This window comes from Notothenia rossii (genome assembly GCF_949606895.1).
Source record: "Notothenia rossii genome assembly, chromosome: 7".
In the NCBI taxonomy this organism is placed as follows: Eukaryota; Metazoa; Chordata; class Actinopteri; order Perciformes; family Nototheniidae; genus Notothenia; species Notothenia rossii.
In genome coordinates, this window is record NC_136905.1 from 16,928,451 (window position 1) to 16,945,810 (window position 17,360).

Below are 17,360 nucleotides of genomic sequence, written 5' to 3' on the forward strand. Positions count from 1 at the left end.
AAATAAAGCAGGCCATCATTGTCGGCAGTTGGGTCTAAACAAAATCCTATGTAAACACAAAAGGTTGAGCTTGTTTAGAATAAACGACAGAATATTTGTTCACCTCTGACTTACTTGTTAATGATCCGTTTAATATATGTAGCATTTCAAAACTATAGCTAATTTAGGCTTAATTTTGTTTATCTGGTGCAACCTAATATGTAGGAATAAGTTCTCAGTGTTCCTGAGTCAAAATAAAGAAATGTATGTACTGTAACACATAAGGCTCAAGGATACATGAGAGCACGATATCAATCAATCTTTATTTCAGACTCAAGGTCCATATCACATACAAAATGACAAGATACACAATAATACATTTAATTAAAAAGCTAAACAAAAAAACCAAAAAAAACCAGATAAAAAACATAAAATCAGTCCAATTACAGCTCCACACATATATGCTCACTGTCTGGAGGCTATTGGCCAATGACTCCAAATCATGGAAGAGAACCGAGTAGAACTCTTCACAGGGTTAATTAAAATTGAGATAACATGATTGTCAGATTCTTCTAGGCGACACATGAATTTGTACATTACATTTCTTAAAAGGGCTTGACAGGTAGGTACCCCCAAGTTAACGATCCATACAGTAAGAACACAAAGCAACACCATCAACTGTGTGATGTGAATTAGCTGTCTTAATATGTGGGTCCGCAACATAATCTGGTTCTATTCTACTCTAGTTCTACTTGCACTATTTTTATTTTCTAATTTGTTTTATTGTTTTATGTCTTACAGTTGCAAGAAAAAGTATGTGAACCCTTTGGAATGACCTGGATTTCCGCATAAGTTGGTCATAAAATGGAGGAAGCCACTGCTGTCCAGAAAAAACATTGCTGCACGTTTGAAGTTTGCAAAAGAGCACCTGGATGTTCCACAGCACTACTGGCAAAATATTCTGTGGACAGATGAAACCAAAGTTGAGTTGTTTGGAAGGAACACACAACGCTATGTGTGGAGAAAAAAAGGCACAGCACACCAACATCAAAACCTCATCCCAACTGTGAAGTATGGTGGAGGGAGCATCATGGTTTGGGGCTGCTTTGCTGCCTCAGGGCCTGGACAGATTGCCATCATCGACGGAAAAATGAATTCTCAAGTTTATCAAGACATTTTGCTGGAGAACTTAAGGCCATCTGTCCACCAATTGAAGCTCAACAGAAGATGGGTGATGCAACAGGACAACGACCCAAAGCACAGAAGTAAATCAACAACAGAATGCCTTCAACAGAAGAAAATACGCCTTCTGGAGTGGCCCAGTCAGAGTCCTGACCTCAACCCAATTGAGATGCTGTGGCATGACCTCAAGAGAGCGATTCACACCAGACATCCCAAGAATATTGCTGAACTGAAACAGTTTTGTAAAGAGGAATGGTCCAAAATTCCTCCTGACCGTTGTGCAGGTCTGATATGCAACTATAGGAAACGTTTGGTTGAGGTTATTGCTGCCAAAGGAGGGTCAACCAGTTATTAAATCCAAGGGTTCACATGGGTTTTCCACCCTGCACTGTGAATGTTTACATGGTGTGTTCAATAAAAACATATAATTGTTTGTGTGGTTTTAGCTTAAGCAGACTGTGTTTGTCTATTGTTGTGACTTAGATGAAGATCAGAACACATTTTATGACCAATTTATGCAGAAATCCAGGAAGTTCCAAAGGGTTCACATACTTTTTCTTGCAACTGTATATAAATATATGTTGAATTGTTGGAGGAGCTCAGGACTTAAGATTTACATTGCCATTTCTACACTTGTTGTATGCATATGACATCAACGCCTTTGAATCTTGAATGAATCTTGAATATAAAGGTGACAGAGCAACCAGTGCCAAATATTAATTTCCATGCTCCTCCCATCACCGCTCTGTGTGTAAACGAGTGTCTTTTCTTTCCCAAAGCTGCAGCTTATGATAGAGAATATGCCCCATGTTAACACTGAAGAGATCACATAACAATAAACTTGATGAGCCCGTGAGCACCAGACCGAGGCTGGGGTCACTTATGGACTTGTTAAAAGAAATATGTGGTTGAAATTGTTCTTACATAATTGAAAGGAAAGCATTCACTCCCAATCAGCTTTCAGAAGATAGAATAAAGAAGGCTTTAATGTAGTAAAAAAATGTCCAATTTGAATAATAAAACATTACAACCTGAATTGAGAACAATTTAATCCCGACCCCTGAGTCAGAATACCTGCATCCAAAGTATTTAGTTAATTTCAGTGTCAAAAACCAGTTGAAGATCTTCAGGACGGATTCCAATCAAAAGGCCAGTTTCGAAGCTGGAGTTATTTACACGCTGAGATGAAGCACATTTAAACATCAAAACTATCTTCATCGCAGGCTTTTTTCTATCGCCGTGCTGACGTTCCTCTGCCTTCCTTGTCTTCCCCTCCTTGCAGTATTGTAGATAACACGCTGTGCAAATTCCATTCAGGTGCAAACGCACATATTTGCATTTGTAACAGCTGTATAGTCGGCACCTGTTTATGAAGGAATTCCACATTCAAACTTGAAAGAAATAGAGTGAAGCTATTTTTACATTCAGTGATAAGGCAGTAAAACAGGTTCAACTTTGCACCTGGTACCTGCACATAGTAAATCCGACACAGTCACTCCAGTACAAAGCCCTGCTATAAAAGCCAGTGCCAATGTTCCTTAAGAAGAGAATGACAAAGGGTTTTAACAAAGCTGTTCCTCGTGCAGTGCAAGGGAAGTCTCACAGATCAGGAGGCATGACACAGCAGCCAAAGGGTGACATGCAACATGGGCTGCAGACACAGGCTAACGTGGTTTTTATAAATGCCCCCATTTCCTCTTTTTAATAACCACTTATGCTGTCATTTCCTGCCCCATCCATCATTATGAAGGACCGCACCACACTGCTGCAAAACGCTGCGCGCCGCCAAACATTCCTGCACATTTTTCTTTCTCCGTTTTATGTGTGTGTCTATGTGGTGTGCACTGAAATGTACTATATACACAGTGCAGTTTATGTGAATGGGTCCCATCATGGGCAAGGTCCCAAGGTCCTCTCTCATCCAAAACTAAAAATGGTGTGTGTGTTTGTGTGCATTATGCTATTCATTGTGTGTGTATTTTTGGGTATGCTCTTGGTGCGTGTTTCTGACTGCATACCCAGGGGTATCTGCCTGAATGTACTTTTTGAGAGTGTGTGTGACTGTGTATTGCATGCAGCCATGTGAAGCTGTGTGCCTGCTAGCTGCCTCCAGACTTGTTCCCAAAACAAGCCGCAACTGTTTGATAGTGACTGTCAGCAAGCAGTGCACGCTAAAGTCTCCCTCACTGCTGTGTCTGCTGGTACCGGTCTGTGTGATGTTGTTTATGAATGTGTCTCTCTGCCAGAATGTCCCTCTGTCTGTCTGTTTCGATCTCCACCTGGTTGTTAAATGACTTCCTGTTATTCCATCTACAGTTGGTGTTTGACTGTTTGCTAGTCCCGGTCCACAGTAAGACTGTAACTGGGCCGAGGGCGGCACCTCGGGGTGCTACACCACAGCAGCTGCCACCTAACTGAAAGGTAACCCTCTGATATGGAGTTTAGGTGATATTACAGATTTACAGCACCATTTCTTTTTTTGATTTTCATATTGATAAATGCCTTACTTCATTCTGAAAAAAACTGCAGTTTAATCACATCTAACGCATCACTGCACAGAAACTCGTTAGTAATGTAATTCAGAGTCTGAGAGTATAGCTCCTGTTTCTCCGAGAGACAGACCACTCTCTAAAAAACTTGTGTGGAACCGAGCTTCACAAATGATGCCTGGCGTCCCATCATGGAAGTAAATCGTTTTTGTTTTTACTACAACTTCGTCGTGAAATATATCATAATGTCACCATTACATCCAATTAGTGGTGGAAACTTTGAGTAGTCACTGCTGATGACTTTGCAGATTTGACAGACAGAGACTTGCTGTACCTTCACTAATGTTACCATTAGAGTTGTTTGCTCATGTTGAGTAGCAGGCAATTTTCAAATCAGAATGCATTAGAGCATTAAAACCAAACTGTTGCTCAATGCAACATTACTTCCTTAATTGTGCATGATTTTAACTTGACATTCAAATAGTTGCAGTAAATAAAGGAGTTTGAGTCTATATTACCTATCTACTACTAATGCAGGGCTGTGACTGACCTTTTCATTATCGATCTATCTGCAGGTGATTAACTGTTTATTCATTGACATGTCAAAAGACATGCCATCACACCAAGGTGATGTCTTTCAATGTCTTGTTGTCTCCAACCAAGAGTCTTAAAATCTAAAAAGATATTCAGTTTAACAAGAAAACATTTTTTAAAGCTGCATCCAGAGTATATTTGGCATTTTCTTCATGGTTTTTGCTTGACATATGTCAAAAACAAATATTAACGTAGATTATTCTTTTTATCTGACAATCCAGCAATCCAATAATCAACAAATCTGCCCCACTTTGAAAAGCAGCAATAAAAAATGTCTACCGTTTCCACTCAAGCAACTCTCACCCTTCTGAATGTTTGCACTTTTAGAGAAACGAATTGTTATTTCTACAGTCTTTAAAAACAGGCAGCTATACAGTATATGTTTATTTAAAGCTGTGTCAAAACTTTGTTGTATTAAGTTTTACAAGTTTAAAATAGGCCGAACTGTCTCTGTGATTAATGTCTTTAAATGCTTTTGCTACAGCTAGAATACTGATATACACTGCATTGGTTGCAATCTATTTAAATGCCCACAAGCATATCCCTGTCGCTTTTATCAATGTGTTCATTTATTGTTTAGAGCCTGAATCACTCTTATCAAATCTGTTAATGCATTGAATAAGACAATGGTGTGACATTTCGACTAGTACTTACTTTTAAAGGAGTCAGTCTTATAAAGTGTCTCTCCTGATTTAAATATAGGGCAATATTCCTCGAAAATCAGACAGATTCATTTAACGAGCACCAGTCAGGGATGTTATTAGGGAAAATAAATAACATAAATAACATAGTATTACATTCTAATAATTGATCAAAGCATCCCAAGTCACATGACACACCCTTGCCACCACGTGTATGAAATGTGTCTCTCGCACCGCTGCAGGCCAAAGTGAATATGCAACACGTTCATCAGCACAACCCCGAGTAGAGGCCAGAGAGGAACACCAGGAGAGGGGAGTACTGTAATCGCTCCAAAACACCAGCCTCTGATCTCGTTAAACACTAATTGATGTTCTATGTTAACGAGCTTTACCTTAATTAGTGGTATTAAGAAGAACACTGGGTGCAACGTGTGGAAAGGGTGGGAGAGGGGTTTTGGGTGGGCTGCAGAATTGAGGAAACTATCCACTAATGTTGCATCAAACAAATGATGAAAGGGGAGGCGGGAGAAAGAGAGAGGAAAAGGGAAAAGGAAATTGTGCAGAGGAAGTCACAGGTTGCAAGGGGTGAGAGAAGAGACGGAAAGGATTGAGGCAAAAAGAAACAGGGGGATTTGCAGAAGAAAAGAGACACAAGCAAGGGAGGGATTGAGCTAAGCTTGAAGGTTTCGCTGTGCAAAAGTCAATGAATCAATGAGGTGAAATTGATGAAGAGCAAGGGGTTGGAGGAAAACAAGCACACAAATGTTGACTATCCCTCTCATCTCTTCTCCTGCGCCTTCCAACCATGTCCCCCTCTGATATTTCATTCCAAGCACCCCTCTCTTTCTCTCCCCTTCATTCTGCTTTTTCCAATCTCTCACCCGGCTCTCCCCACATGCCTTCTCCCCTGCACCTCCTCCTCACACCTTCTCTCATTTATCTCTCCCTCTACACCTTCTGTGTCGCTCATCACCTCTCCTCTTCCCTCCCCTTCTGCCTACCCCTACTCACAGCTGGTACAGTACAGATCTCTCTGGGCAACTGTACGACAGATCGGCAGAGAAGGGGCTCAGCTCACACTGAAGGCAACACTTTACAGGCAGCAGTGCATGCAGTACGCTGCTGCAGTACGCCTGTGTGTTTCACAGGACTTGCGAGGGAAAATGATGAACTGGGCCGAGCACGTCACCTGTGGGTGAACGAGCTGATTGAAATGGATATCAGCTGGAGAATTCAGCTGAGAGAGGAGAGGGACACAAACAGCCCACAAAAATGGAAAAACAAACAACACATTAATTCCAATTTCCATCCGGATAAATGCATCCAGTGTCCACACAGTGCAGGCCAATAACTGTGATCTTGCAATCCAAATTACTGCAGCAAATCTGTAAGAGAAGCAACACTGTGTCTCTCTCCATAGTACAGGTCAACAGCATGATTTCCCTTGGTGGTCGCTATGGTCCAAGGCCTTCATTTATTTTTTTCAGAGAAAAAGGAGTGATGGCGGCGGTTTGTGTTTGCACCTGTAATTCACTTCCCCTCTATAATAAACTACTGCAAGGCAAAAACAAAAGTTATACGGTCACCCACAGGGGGTGCACATTTAAATCGAACTACAAAGTGAAATCTCTCACACACTTCTTTACCCAGCAAGAAAAAGCCTGTTCCAGCTGTCTGAGGGTGTTTGAGGCAAGTCAGCACGTTGGGTAAGATTCCTCGGTGGCAACAGAGGGATAACAGTGTGCTGCCATACGCCCAAATATTCAGCGTATCGGGATAAAAATAGATCAAGAGGAAAAACTGATCGGCAATCTTGCGGGCTTAGCAGTGGCTACATAAGACGAGCAAGCAGACGCACTCACGCACACACTAACATTGACCACGCAGCCTGAGAAAATGAGCATCAACAGATATGATCACCTCAATTAATACATCCGCAGCAGAGTGCGGGGGAAACTGCAGCCAGCGCCGGTGTTTAAAGACTTAAACGGAACCCAAACTCTGTCTTTATTAATAATGCATGGAAAATTCCTGGCAGACAAAATCATAGCCTACAGGTTTAGTCTCTGTGATTAATTGAACTACCGGTAATCTATGAGTGTGCGTGTGTATCATCGGGATATGTAGCCGGCTGAACATTACGGGGCTAAGAGCTGTGAGTTTCCAGGCGCAGCAATGACAGAGGGGTCAAAGCCCCGGTGCGCCGGCCGTTTCCACCTCTCCATCCCCGGCCATCCATCTCTCCATCACCAGCGGCCGTACAGATGCCGACACCCGAGCCCCCTTTCCCCGTCTCAATGACGCGGAGCCCCCTCTCACTACTCGAGCCGCAATTAATCTACAGAGTCTGTGTGCGTGTGCGTGCGGGGGGAAGAAAATGCCTCCGCACTGCAAATATCATTGAAAAAAGAAATGTACTTACTGTTTTTCACCAGCCTTTCCCCCCTCTTTTCCTGCGTCCCTCCATCCTTTTTCACATCCTTCCTTTTTGAGGTATCCGTTTTGCGGGTGTCCCCCCCACCACCGCCACCACACACGCACACACACAGACACACACGCCGGGAAAATATATATATCTAAATATATATATATATATATATGTTCTACATGTATTCAATTTCTCCGGTCTCTCTCTTTACCTCTCTCCCTCCCTCTCTCCTCTCCTCTCTCACACACACACTCTCTCTCTCTCTCCCTCTTTCCCTGTTCTTTTGTTAAAATTCAGTATATGCGCCCCGTCACCTAGCAACCGTCAACCTCTCTCTCTCCCTCTCTCTCTCGTTTCCTCCCCCCCTCCCTCCCTCTCTCCATCACTGGCGACACGTGTTGAATGCTAAACTTAGCGGTCCGGAATAAAATTAATAAAGGGATGGACGCTCTATATCTCCCCCTTTTCTCTGCCTATCCCCCCTCTCTCTCTCTCCCTCTCTCTCTCTCTTTCACTCTTGCGCGTATCATACTGCAATATAAATATTTACTAGAACCACTCAGCCCTCTCATTGCCCCCCCACCTCCCCTCCTCCTCCTCCTCCCTTGCGTCCCTCCGCATTTCCCCTCCCTCCCCTTCATCCATCCATGGCTCCCTCCCTGCCGTCCTGCCTTTTTCTCCTGCCTCCCTATCTCCTCTTTCTGCTTCTCCAAGCAAAACGGAGGCGCCACACCAGCGTCTGTGGACCCACATGTGAGTGTCACCCTGCCCGGTGCATGGAGAGCTGCAGCGTGTGTGTGTGTGTGTGTGTGTGTGTGTGTGTGTGTGTGTGTGTGTGTGTGTGTGTGTGTGTGTGTGTACAGTAGCATGTCATGTGTGAGCAGCTTGCAGAGAGTGTAGGAACATGCAGTAAAACAACACTGCAGCTCACTTAGTGAACCTGCACACGCAATGAATTTGAACAGCTTTTGTTTTGGGTTCAGAGCTGAAATTAAATATTTAAAACGAAGTAACTTTTTTAAATCCATATTTTGAAGAGAAATGCTTCTCTATGATGTGCTTTTTTATTTAATTGATATCCGAAGGTGAATATTTGGGGGGGTGTTGTTGTCTTCCCCTCAGTCATCCTCCATCTCTTCTGTGTGTTATCTGGGATCAGTGCTAATCAATGGTGTGATAGTTAACCTCAGATCATCAGCACATTGTGCAGCATGCGACTCATTAAGTGGTTTGGTTATTGGGGTTAACCTTTTCCGCAGACCTTGGATTGTCTCCTATATTAATACACAGAAAGAATACACACAGTTTAAAAACGCACACTAGATAGACCAGTTAAATATTAACTGATTTAGGTCAAGTGGGGCAAAGGTCTCACTGTATTGATAGAAATGTGTCTTTTGCCCCTGGAGGGTATTTGGTCAATTATGGAGGCACACCTCAGCTCAATCCTGTTTAAAAATCATCAATATAAGACTTACCCCAAGCAATACACAAGATGCAGTATTGTGTTTATACAGTATGTGTGTGGCGTGTGTGTGTGTGTGTGTGTGTGTGTGTGTGTGTGTGTGTGTGTGTGTGTGTGTAATCGGATCAATGGCTATGGAGGCTGATATCCCCTTACCAGGCAAGTGATCTGTCCTGAGGAACCATAACCGCATCATTCTCCCCAAAAAAACGTATTGGGCTTTACTTCTCGATGTATCACTGTAGTGTGTGTCGGTATGTGTCTGTGTGTGTGAGAAAAAGTATAATCTGGCTCCACTTTACAATAAAGGTAAATACATGAAATCAGATTTTAAAAAAATGCAGCATGTCTTTTTTAATTCCTGCTCATTACTCTGATAATCCACAGAACAAGCTGTCAGCAGTTGTCATAGTGTTCATATTTCATGGGATAAAGTATTTCCAATGAAACTGCAAGGAAGAAATGGATATCTTAAAAAAAAGCAACAAAAAAAACTATCTGTCTGGAAATGTATAAACACATGGACCCAAAGTTATTAAATGTACGCTCACATTGCACATACAGGTACACAGATTAAGGCGTATTTACCTACTGATCAGTTTCTCAATTAACTCTGGAGATAGTCACAGTTCCCTAAATCCCCAGAATACATTTTGCTAGTCTTATCCAACCAACAGTTAAAAACCCAGAGATTCAGTTTAGTCAAATGATGTAATACGGAGAAAATATTTGAAAAGCTAGAACGAGAGTGTTTGGAATTTTTGCCTGAAAACTGACTCAAACTATTAATTAATTATTAAAAATGCGCACAAAAAAACAGCTTATTTTACCATATACATAAACAAGGCAAGATTCCACCCTGGATGTTTTGTGATGACATGAAGCTGCACTTACAAACAACAAGCAATTAAGAAAATAAACTGCTGTTACCTCATGTACACTGATCTATGGCAAGTTTTAGGACTCAGTCCATATGGCAATAAAGGCTAGGATGTGGGACGATTAGGCCAATCAGCGCGCCCCGGCCCAGCGATTAGGCTCCAGATGGTATAGAAAGACTGGTGTCCGCTGTTTCCGGGCCACACGATTGGTGATAAGGGATCTATATCTGGTTCAGTGGTTGCGTTCACTGTCGCTGCTGTAGTATTAATAGGCTAGATACATATCAGCATATTTTCTGCTACAGGAAAAGGTGAACCAGCCGCTGTACTCTTCATATTCCTCTTGTTATCTTTATTTGCCACATGCATTCATCTTCATTTGCATTCATCAATCAATTCATCATCATAGCTCGCCCGTATGCTCCTCCCCTCTCTCCCTATCTCCCTATTTTTTCCTGTCTCATGGCGGTCTCTCTGTTTTGCCTCGGGCCTATGGAGATATTGGAGTGGTAACATTAGGGTTTATGAGGCATGTGATGGTATGCGTCATCACTGTATTTACTCCACAGTGTGTCAGTATGTTTCTGTAGCACACAAAGACCTACGATGTCTGAGTGCATTTACATGAGTTATAGTGTCCAGGAGTTGTCTTCCTGTTGTATTTAATACAAGTTGGAGGTTTTATTAAGGCACACTGTTCTGCTGCTGTCTGTTTGTTTTCCCAGTTACACCTTCTGTCTGTGAGAGCATGTGTGTGTTTGTGTGTGGGAGAGTGAGTGGGACAGACAGTTTGATTTTTGTTGTTTGGTTTAATCTGATGTGACTGGGCTCCCCTATCTCTATTTACGCATCTGTTTAGCTCCGAGCTAACAATCAAACAATAAGGTTTCCTCTCTCTCCACCACACACACACACACACACACAAATACACTCTGCACACAGAAGCTGTTTATGTTGTCGAAATAACATATACTTTTAATAGCAAATGTACATTTGGTATGAACATGCATTATATTTAAATGTAGTTTAAAAAACAGCCAGTGGAGGAAGAAAAAAAGTACTTATACCACAAAGACAAGTACAAATCCATTGAAAATGTTAATTTAGTTAAATATTCAACTATCATAAGGAAAAGCAGTTGCAAATGAATTTTTCTGTCAATCAATTAATTTTTTCAGCCCTATTTGTATAAATTGTTAATCTAAAGCAAAGCATCGTAGTTTATAGTAAGCTGTGAAATACTCAAGTACCTCAAATATGTACTTAATGACAGTGCTTCAGTAAATGTACAGGACATTCCAACAGTGCATACAACTATCTAGACACTGACATTAAGCCAAGCCATTTGTTAAAAGTGGTTGAAAAATATTGTTAATGACTTCATTATTTTGTGAAAGATTCTGTTATGGCGTTTTCTTGGGCTGCATAAAACCAATTTAGGCAGCACAAGAAAGGATTATTGTTATTAATGATAAATATGCTAATAACTTTCTCTAAAAACATACTCGGGTTTGAGTGGTGACGTCTTCAAATACCAAACCAAAGAGATCAGTTCACATTGATATAGAAGATAACAAATCAGTACATTATCTCATTGGAGAAGCTAGAAGCACTGCTCTGTATTCACCACGAAATAGGATGCCCACCTGTTGATGATCCAGAGTGTGGTTGTGATGTTTGTAACCGCCTTTCTGTTTAACCATCTATTGCTGGTGTAATGCTGCTCAATTGGGTTCATTTACTCATCCACTGTATTGAAGTACAACTTGAGCATTTTCACCTAAATGAAAACACCAAATACTTCTGCTTCAATAAAACTCAACCCTGTACTTTTTACTTAGGCTAACTAAATGAATGACTGTCAGTAATTTAACTAGTTACTTTTGGAATTGAATAGATTTTGTAAAATATGATGCATCATAGTGGAAGTAAATCCCAACAGTAAGGAAGTCGCTCCACTTTGATCAACAAAAGGAAAATGCTGCTTACTCTTAGTTTTATGTTGGATACTTTGTGTACATTCAGCCTATCCTTACATCATTTTACTTTGAAATATTTTCAATACAGGATTTTTACTTCTATTCTAGTATTTTACATTTGGGCTTTGCTACTTTACTGAATTAAAAACACAATTTACCCTGTTCTCCGTTTCTGTGCTATACCGAGAGAGTTTGCCATCTGGAACTTCCAAGTTGAAAGCTTAAAAGATTTGTTTCCACTTGTTTTGTTTTATTGAAAAATCCAACTCATAAGTTGGCCTGCAACTGAAGCAGCGGACACAATATACGAAATAAATGCTGCTCAAAACAGACACATTATGTGCATGTTCATACAAGTTGATTTTACTTTTAACTGAAATTGAATGTGGATTGTCAGGCTTGGTAAGACGGTTCAATGTCGTTGATATGGTATTTGGAAACTCTTTTAAAAGATGGGTCTTTCGCCCCTAGGGCCTTGTGCCTGGCCAAAATCAGTCGGGTGACGTGTGAAGAAACAGCTGTTTTTGGCTTGCAGCATGTTCCCTCTAACAGTCACCTTTTCTTTTCTGTATAGTTCTTCAATGCAGCAAAATGGATGTAGGGCTGAAAGTTTCGATACAACCACAAAAAGTGAACTGGCTAAGAAACCAAACTCAGTGACTTTTTTTCTCTGTTTATTGATCTTCTGTGTTTGAGAAGTAAGGACAGCGTTGCATCTACATGCACAGCTCGCCACAACAGTGCTGTTACACATGTATCGCAGACAATAATTATATGTGTATTACTATTCATCACAATATAAAGATAGCTTTAACTTAGGCTCAGAAAGTTGTCCCAATAGATTTTATGCAAATACTTTTCACCAGAGGAAATCAAGGATGGGCATTTCAAGGAGAAATTTTATTTTATGTAAAAAACCAAATTCCGTTCGAGGGAATTTAGTTTCCAAAGTGTCTCCTCAACAACATGTAACTGTCAAACCAAGCCAGAAAGTCCACATTTACTTTCACTCAAAGGTACAAACAACTCTTGTATGAACATACCATCAACAAAAGTCCCAACCAGAGGCATCCCCCCCTGCGACGGCCCTGATTGGAATGTTGGATGAGATTGAATCAACAGTGTTTAAGGGGTTTGGTTAAGAAGAGAGGAAGCACCTTTAAGAACTGCACTAAGATCTTCTTTAAATTCCTCCACCTGGCATACTTCACTATGTGTGTGCATTTACTTTGCATTCAGTCACCGAGTCCATCTTTTTTTCCCTTTTCCTCCCGCTCTCACACACAGGGTAGAGTGAGGCAATTGAATTTCCTTTCAGGAGCAATGTGCAGAATAGTAAAAAGCTGAGGGCCACAGTGCTTGCCTCTATCTCACGCGGACACTGAACGCAGCCTAAATCCATCCCACTGTCCTTCCCCTTTCACACATGCTTGTCTCAAAATCCCTTCCACTCAGTCCGCAGCATTTTTATCCGTCTCTGTGGTGCGCCTCAACTTCTGTCCCTGTGGAGAGCCCTGATGAATGTGTTGGGCTCACAGCCTCTGATCATCCCTGCTCTGAACGCCTTTAGATACACACTGGCTTCTGGCTGCCTCCAATGCACATAAGGACCCTTTTTTTCCTTCCCTTACCCTCCCCTTCTCTGTCTTTCTCCCTCGCCCTCTCTCTCTCTCTCAGACTCACAAATACACAAAGGAATTATGTAAACTATAGAATAGATCTAGACCCTTTATCTGTCCCTTTGCACACACAAACTCAGCAGAGACAAAACCCCATTTTGACTCTTCTCTCTGGATGTGAGCTGTCACTGTTGTTTCTTGTTCACATTAATGATGACATTTAAGAACAATTTCAAATAACATCTATAATTCATGTGGGAATATATGTACAACAATGTATGAAAATCAGTCTATACTGTGGGCTCATGCATATGGATAAAAGCTGCAAATTAATTATTCTTTTTGTATAATTGGGAGTCTCAGGATTTGATTACCAGAGCTAGAAGCGCGCGCGCGCGTGCGTGCGTGCGTGCGTGTGTGTGTGTGTGTATGTGTGTGTGTGTGTGTGTGTGATATGTGTTAATATATAGTGCACATGCGAGTCTTTATTCTGTATATGTGTCTGTGTGTTGGAATGAATATATTGGGTTGCAGTTTCTCTTGCGCAAGTTATCTTGGGGTGCTGCACTGATTGGCCCGGCCTGGAATGCTTTGTGGAGCCCCTAACGATGTCAGATAAGACCTCATCTTCCTCACTGGTGTGCGCGTGTGTTTCCCAATGGGACACAGCTTGACAACACGAGATTGGGATTCGATAAAGATAAGTGAGCGCTCCGTTTCATCCAGGTCACCAGGGGATTCACTTCCAACTTCTAACACAACAAAAAGCACACAGACACACATAGAAGCCCCAATGCCCCTGGCAGGTGGCCCTCCAGTGGTATCAATTAAAGAGCCGGTCCTATCAATGTCTTAGCACAAGCCTGATACTCCACTACAAGGAGATTAGGGCTAAGCTTACATTTTAACACAGAGGAGAAAACCACACAAACATCATGCAAAGACCCCCCACTTACGAAACATTACACATCACAACAGAGAGATGTTAGCACAACATCCAGCCTCCTCTTCGTCTGCTCCGTCGTTGCATCTGAGAGCGTTTGTGCTTTGAGACGCTCCATGAACAGAGGACAATAATGGAATGTGTACTTTCTCCTTCTCTCACTGTTACTTTCTCTACTCTTGTCTCTCCCTCTGACCTAAATACTTTTAGTTTTTGATGATTGGACCAAAACAGAGATCAGAGGCGTCCAGCGGGCTTGTCGTGATAGTGGAGGGAGAGAGGCTGAGGATCTGAATGCACTCCCAAAGAGATGCTGCTACTTACCACACTGTACAACAATGAGCTCATAAACCAGTCAAAATGTATCCACACAAATAGCTGAATTCATCATCTTGAATCTCACTTAAAGCCTTACCTTTAGCCTTGCCGTGAGATGAAAAAGCCTTAGGCTATCAACTCTGTGCCCTCCACCAAGCCCCCGCTATTCCTGGCCCTGGAGGGAGGGGTCCATCATTCACACGCCCCGAAGGGACACAAGAGAACCTTTGCCCTTGGCTTGTGACCACACCTTGAGATTGGAGAGGCAGTAATGCCGCAATGGCAGGCAGCCCACCAGTTAATGATCTGCTTCTTCTTCTTTGTTCCAGATAGGTAGTGCTCACCACCATCACAGCACTGACACTTTGTCACACACACACTTTGTCTTTTGTTTCAAACACACACAGGCTGGAACACAATCAAAGCAGGAAACGCAGAGGTCAAAGAACGCCTCACCAGTTTTTTAAGTGCACCTATTCATTTTTCATTTGATGATGTGAGGGGATGTGATAGGTGTAAGCACCGTGATGAAGTCCCCTCCAATTCCATCACCGCTGCTCCTCCGTCCTGCAGGACACGACTTCTGGTCGAAGCTGCCCGTCCTTATTTCGAGTTTCAAAAGGTTTCACTCAGGTGGAAGTATTGCACTGCTTCCTCAGCTGAATTTGAAAGTTATTGAAAAGCTGAAGGTGAGGAAAGATGAATTAGAGTTTCACAACCAAAGCATCATAGTTTCTTCCCAATAATATTTTTGAAATTAAGTAACTCTATACATTGCCAGTTTAACTATTAAATGATCATGTTAAATACAAAAATAAAAACGAACCTGTTCTTCAGCAGAAGTATCCAACACAAACGCTGCAGAATCTTCATTTGCATAGAATGACACATTGTGATGGCATGAGGGCCTGGTGCTGTTAGTTTGAGCCCGACTGGTAAATGTTGAAACTATTAACACCAGTTTTCTTGCTTTCTTACCCATATGAGGAAAAACATGTTTATGCAATGTTTAAATGCACACAGGACTCATTGTGATCTGAATGCACCAAACTCAGCCTCTCTCGGGAAAAAGCTACAAGTATCAGTATCTAGCAAATCTGCCAGCCCCGTATAACTCATTTGCATTTTGAGACCTGATCACAGTGCTGGCAGATTCAAGATAAGGAGAAAGCTTATTAATACCAGGTCCAATTGATCAGATGTGATTATCCAGATAATGTATCCAGATAAAGATCACATGTTGATACACGCTGTAAATGAGGCCTTTGTTTCATCTCTCTCCCCTCATTTCCTTTCATCTCTACGGTCAGATCTATAATTACAGCTAGGGTTCGTATCTTGAGAAGTTAGCAAGAGAAAGCTAAAATATTAAATGATCCAATCAAACCTTCACTGGTGAAAGTAAATAGCATGACTAGCTCCAACGTTGGCATCACTGACTAGCTTTCTCTTCAGCCTTTTCCCAAAGCCAACGCCCAAAAATAATGACTATGAACATAATACTAATTAACATAAACAACAAACACAGCTATTGCTAGGAGTCGCAACCTGATAGTGAGTGTAGTGACTGTCTGGCAGACTTTGTTTAGGTAGGCATGTCAGCAACATTTTATCCAGTCCATATGATTATGGGCTTATGTGGTCTTGCAACAGACAATATAGTTTTTCTATTTTTTCTTGCCACATTTGCTGTTGGGATGTAAAGATAATAAAAAAAATTTAAAAAATTTTTTTTTATTTTTTTTTAGAAAATACTCTTCTCTAGTACTTCTCTAAGCACACACCTCTGACTTGCATCCTTTGAAAGATAGCACCCGATACATCTACAGTAAACGTCTCTTCCATACGTTGATCAATCAAGAAACCAGTCTTTAGAACAGCTTTGTGATTTGCAGGATCAGTGAGCTAAAGCACTGCCATTCCTCACAAGGGTTACCATTAACCAACCCTCAAACCACAATTAAATAATCAATCAAAGCAACCAATGACTCCATCACACTGCTGAACACGCATCTAAAGTCTCACCAATCATCCTTTAAACTGTGGCACTGACAGAGCTCTGTGTGTGTCGAGCTAGGGAAAATGGCAGAGACAAGCAAAGCACACCTCAGCCCTCTGAAGTGGCTTCCCTTCTCTAAACACTGATCTGATAAGATAGGAGCAATCCCCACCGGGAATTTGTTTTCCCCGCACTTTCACTGCAGAGCGGATGATAGCGAGGGCACGTGGAGAGGAGAGACACATTGGCTCTCGTCTCACGGCTGCACAAAGTAAAGCCAGTGAATTCCACCAGTGTCAGAATCCAGGGCGGGTTATTGGTTTTGGGCCCCAGTCAGAGTGACCCGGAGAAGCCGAACATCTGCTTCTCTTATTTGATGAGGAGGCAACAATATGTGCTTGGCAGATACTGTTAGCTCTCGCTCACACAAAAGGAGAGCGGTGCCGTGACTCAAGGACGGACACAGGCGAGAAATTATGACTGCTTCGATTCCTCTACTCATTGACTAAACACAGATTCAATTAAACCTGGCTGAAGGTCAGGAGGCAATACAATGTAAGGGAGCCTGGCACTGTGCTTAATGAAAGTTCTCATGGCTCTGGTAATATTTAATCCAATGGCCCACCCTACCTACCCATTTCTATGTTATAACATGCTTGTCTGAGGTCTGTTCTGAGGAATGTTATTCAAATTCCAAAGACTGGTGTCAACAAACTGTGTTACTTAGCGTTGCCAGATATAGAAAGATGATAGAGTGTGGAAAACAGTGTTGGCGACAGAGAGGAAAGGACAGATAAAGTTCAGAGAGAGGGAGAGAGACAGGGGGGAGGTGACACAGGTGAG

At 41.9% G+C, this 17,360-nt stretch overlaps 1 protein-coding gene across 14 annotated transcripts in view; it reads right to left on the reverse strand.

The window, feature by feature from the left end:
* Positions 1 to 17,360, reverse strand: part of grin2db (glutamate receptor, ionotropic, N-methyl D-aspartate 2D, b) — a 118,740-nt gene that overhangs the window by 50,468 nt on the left and 50,912 nt on the right. The window contains exon 1 of one of the 14 annotated variants that reach the window (XM_079691329.1): positions 14,616 to 14,793. The exons of 11 other annotated variants lie outside the window; for them this stretch is intronic. The gene's annotated coding sequence lies outside the window, so the exon portion shown is untranslated. Of the gene's footprint in view, positions 1 to 7,307; positions 7,500 to 14,615; positions 14,794 to 17,360 lie in introns of those variants that run through there. 2 more of the 14 variants (XM_079691328.1, XM_079691322.1) reach the window with 2 other exon arrangements.